Source organism: Palaemon carinicauda, chromosome 43, assembly GCF_036898095.1.
Source record: "Palaemon carinicauda isolate YSFRI2023 chromosome 43, ASM3689809v2, whole genome shotgun sequence".
NCBI lineage: Eukaryota > Metazoa > Arthropoda > Malacostraca > Decapoda > Palaemonidae > Palaemon > Palaemon carinicauda.
Window position 1 is genome coordinate 59,797,650 of NC_090767.1, and position 5,000 is coordinate 59,802,649.

The 5,000-nt window shown below is 36.1% G+C and overlaps 1 pseudogene; it reads right to left on the minus strand.

Annotated features, from left to right (window-relative positions):
* The window catches only part of LOC137633907 (eggshell protein 1-like), a 47,333-nt pseudogene extending 43,627 nt beyond the window's left edge, over window positions 1-3,706 (minus strand).
* Window positions 3,707-5,000: the final 1,294 nt, after the last annotated feature.

Here is a 5,000-nt window from a genome sequence, read left to right on the forward strand (position 1 = left end):
CCACCCGGGTCCGAGGCTGGAGCAGTACTTGTTCGCGGGGACCCCATTCGTACTTCTGACCTCCGTCGTGGCGCCAGGAGAAGTGGTAGTCGCTGCCTCCGTATGATTTGTCGACCTGTTTTAGGGGCGGAGCTACTTATTAATACCTGAACGAGTCGTGTTTAATCATCAGCCTATTTACAATATTTAGAATTACATACCAAATTCACAGCAGTTTTGGGGGGCTGAGCTACTTATTGATACCTGAACAAGTCGTGTTTAATCATCAGCCTATTTACAATGTTTAGATTTATATATCAGGTCAACATAGGTCTATTTGATATATATTTGTAATGTAAGTTATAGTTATAGTTGTTTAATTATTCTTATTATAATCATTAATAGATGACTAATCACTCTATCTCTTTATATATATTACCGCAGCACCGGAGAGTCCACCATGAACTGGTCCAACGCCTCCAAAACTGATTGGTCTAAAGGATCCTCCGCCGTGGACTGGTCCGAAGGACCCGCCTCCGTGGACTGGTCCGAAAGACCCGCCTCCGTGGACTGGTCTAAAGGATCCTCCGCCGTGGGCTGGTCTGAAGCCCCCTACAAAAGAGGGTCTAAACCCTCCTCCAAATGGTCTGCCGCCATAGAATTGGGCGGTTGCTACGGCAACTACCGCTAGAGTGAAGACGGCTTTCATCTGTGGGTGGAAGATGGTGGCATGTTAGAGAGAGAGAGAGAGAGAGAGAGAGAGAGAGAGAGAGAGAGAGAGAGATGATATAACAGCTTTTTTCGATGGAAGACGGTGGTAGCCCTATGCTTGGAAGAGAGAGAGAGAGAAGAGAGAGAGAGAGAGAGAGAGAGAGAGAGAGAGAGAGAGTCTGTGGAAGACAATGGTAACCCTTTCGAGAGAGAGAGAGAGAGAGAGAGAGAGAGAGAGAGTCTGTGGAAGACAATGGTAACCCTTTCGAGAGAGAGAGAGAGAGAGAGAGAGAGAGAGTGTGTGTGTCTGTGGAAGACAATGGTAACCCTTGAGAGAGAGAGAGAGAGAGAGAGAGAGAGAGACTGTGGAAGACAATGGTAACCCTATGCTTGGAAGAGAGAGAGAGAGAGAGAGAGAGAGAGAGAGACTGTGGAAGACAATGGTAACCCTATGCTTGGAAGAGAGAGAGAGAGAGAGAGAGAGAGAGAGAGAGAGAGAGAGAGACTGTGGAAGACCATGGTAACCCTATGCTTAGAAGAGAGAGAGAGAGAGAGAGAGAGAGAGAGAGAGAGAGAGAGTCTGTGGAAGACAATGGTAACCCTATGCTTGGAAAAGAGAGAGAGAGAGAGAGAGAGAGAGAGAGAGAGAGAGATTACGGCCTCCTTAAGAAATAAATTATCTTTTTCTCAACCTGAATTTCCCCCAAAATTGTCTCAAGGCCAAAAAGTTTTTTCCTTTTAAATAGCTGATTCATTCTTTCATTCGTTCCTTTTTCTTCGCTATTTTTATCTTTTAAGGAAATCTAAGCTTTGTTTTTGGCCTTCATTGTGTGTAATTGTTTCCCTCAGGGAATGACTTTGTTTATTTGTATGAGTAATACACAGGAAACTTAAAAGGAAACAATAAATAGAAGAAAATATATAAAGATTTAATGACTTGGATGTTACGTGAATCATGATGTTGTGACACGATTTTTTTGTTCCGCATTTTTTTTTATTTTACCTTTGCAATGATTAAGAAAAATAGTTTTCGGATAATTATATAATTTAAAATTATTATTTATAATTTAATTAATTTTATTACTTTAAAATAATGTATTTTATCAATAAATAAAAGAAAATAGATCAAGATATAATGACTTGGGTGTTACATGAATCGTGATATCGTGCAATTTTTTTTTTATTCTTACCTATCCAATGATTAAGAAAAATCGTTTTAAGATAATTATATGAATTAAAATTACTAATTATAATTTAATAAATTTTATTACTGCAAACTGATATATTTTATCAATAAATAAAAGAAAATAGATCAAGATATAATGACTTGGGTGTTACGTGAATCGTGATATTGTGACACGACTTTTTTGTTCCGCATTATTTTTATTTTTTTTACCTTTTCGGTGATTTCAAAATTCGGTTTGAAATAAGTATATGTTTTAAAATTACTAATTATAATTTAAGAAATATCTTATTACTAGAAAATAATGTATTTTATCAATAAATAAGAGAATAATCAAATTATCATAATTTAGGTTACATGCTATCATAGTCTGATAAACTTTAAGTAGTCATTCTCACTTTTATAAGTTATTTATTATAGATATTTCCATTATTTAGTTTTTTATACTTTTGAAATTTATTTTTTCAATTACGTAAAATTTAGAATTATTAATTTATTATGATAAATTATCATTTATTGACGTAAAGCAGCCACATATTGAAGAGTTATTACTAATATCTTCTTTCGAGCTATAATTTGAAAATCCCAAACAAAACAGAGCAAAAGATAATGTTACATAATTCACCAATTATGTCGAGAGAGAGAGAGAGAGAGAGAGAGAGAGAGAGAGAGAGAGAGAGTGCGTCTGTGTGTGTTAATGTTTATAAAATATCAATAAGTCTTTAAGGTTAAAAGGTGACTCGTGAACGGCAAAACAGGGGACACTGATATTACCCTACAGACTTAACCCCACTCCACCCAGGCTAGGACCAAGGAGGGCCAGGCAATGGCTGCTGATGTCTCAGCAAGTAGCCCTATAGGCTCCCCTAAGCCCCCATCCAATAATAATAATAATAATAATAATAATAATAATAATAATAATGATAGTTAATGATTAATATTTTGAAAATTATTAAATTTTGTTAACATTATTCTATACAAGGGGTGATTCTCTCTCTCTCTCTCTCTCTCTCTCTCTCTCTCTCTCTCTCTCTCTCAAGTGATATGTATATATATATATATATATATATATCCCTAACATTGACTGCAAATCTTTCACCAGATTGGTGATGGTGGGAGACTTTAGCCTGATTGCCCACAGCAAACCAACCTAATAAGGGTGGCCCTAACTAGTGCAGCTTTGCTGATCATGGTGATACACAAAACCTTCCACCCTGTTAAGGTATCGCCATGATCAGCAAAACCGTATTAGTTAGGGCCACCCCTACTAGGTTGGTTTGCTGCGAATATCCCACCATCACCAATTCACATATTTAAATGTATAAACACTCACACAAAAAAAGAAGGGGAAGTGAGAGAAAACGATGGACTGACGAGCTAAGAAAATTTGCCGTTATAAGGCCTGAGGCCTTTGTCCTGCAGTGGACTAGAAACAGCTGCATTTGTTGTACACATACACAAAAAAAAAGTGAAGTAAGAGAAAACGATGGACTGACGAGCTAAGAAAATTTTCCGTTATAAGGCCTGAGGCCTTTGAAATGCAGTGGACTAGAAATAATTGCATTTGTTGTTATTATTGTTGTTGTTGTTATTGTTATATAGCCTACATATCTAAAAAAAAGGGAAAGTAGGCCTAAGAGAAAACGATGGACTGACGAGCTAAGAAAATTTGCCGGTATAAACCGGCATGGAGAGACGATGAACTAACGCGAGTGGGGGGACATGACTGATGATATATACGTATACAATTAGATAGATAATTAGATAGATAGACTCAAAATACACTCACCTTTTTGACTGATACTCTTCCGACCAGAATATGATTAGGTCTGTGGTCCCTTCTTAGACTTCCCCGCCTTTTATATATTGTGAATAGACCAGGGGGCCCTCAGCCAAGGTTACACAGACTATCATTTTGAAATCCTTTGTTCATTTCCTTCGGTTTAATCGTTTCCGTGTGATGGAAATGATGGCTAGAAGATTTTTCTCCAATTTCTCTCTCTCTCTCTCTCTCTCTCTCTCTCTCTCTCTCTCTGTAATTATAGGCCACAATCTGAGGATGACATATGCTTGACCTATGAACTCCCTGAAGGAGGTCAAGATGAGAGAATATTTTGCGATTTATAGATATGAAAATAATTGTAATGTATATATATATATATATATATATAGAGAGAGAGAGAGAGAGAGAGAGAGAGAGTCTAAAATAATAATAATAATAATAATATCTCTCTCTCTCTCTCTCTCTCTCTCTCTCTCTCTCTATATATATATATATATATATATAGAGAGAGAGAGAGAGAGAGAGAGAGAGAGAGAGAGATATTATTATTATTATTATTATTTTAGACTCTCTCTCTCTCTCTCTCTCTCTCTCTCTCTATATATATATATATATATATAGAGAGAGAGAGAGAGAGAGAGAGAGAGAGAGAGAGAGAGAGATATTATTATTATTATTATTATTTTAGACTCTCTCTCTCTCTCTCTCTCTCTCTCTCTCTCTCTCTCTTTATATACATATATATATATATATATATATAGAGAGAGAGAGAGAGAGAGAGAGAGAGAGAGAGATATTATTATTATTATTATTATTATTATTTTAGACTCTCTCTCTCTCTCTCTCTCTCTCTCTCTCTCTCTCTCTCTTTATATACATATATATATATATATATATATATACATATATATATCATTATTATTATTGTTACTAGCCAAGCTACAACCCTAGTTGGAAAAGCAAGATGCTATAAGCCCAAGGGCTCTAACAGGGAAAAATAGCCCAGCGAGGAAAGGAAATAAGGAAATAAATAAACGATGAGAAAAAATAACAAAAAAATATTTCGAAAAAACATTGATAACATCAAAACAGAAATAGACTCATGTCAGCCTGTTCAACATAAAAACATATGCTGCAAGTTTGAAATTTTCCACAACTTGGTCAAAGCTGGAATAAAACTCCTAGAATACAGTGTAGTATTGAGCCTCATGATGGAGAAGGCCTGGCTATTAGAATGAACTGCCTGCCTAGTATTACGAACAGGATAGAATTGTCCAGGGAGATCTGAATGTAAAGGATGGTCAGAGTTATGAAAAATCTTATGCAACATGCATAATGAGCTAA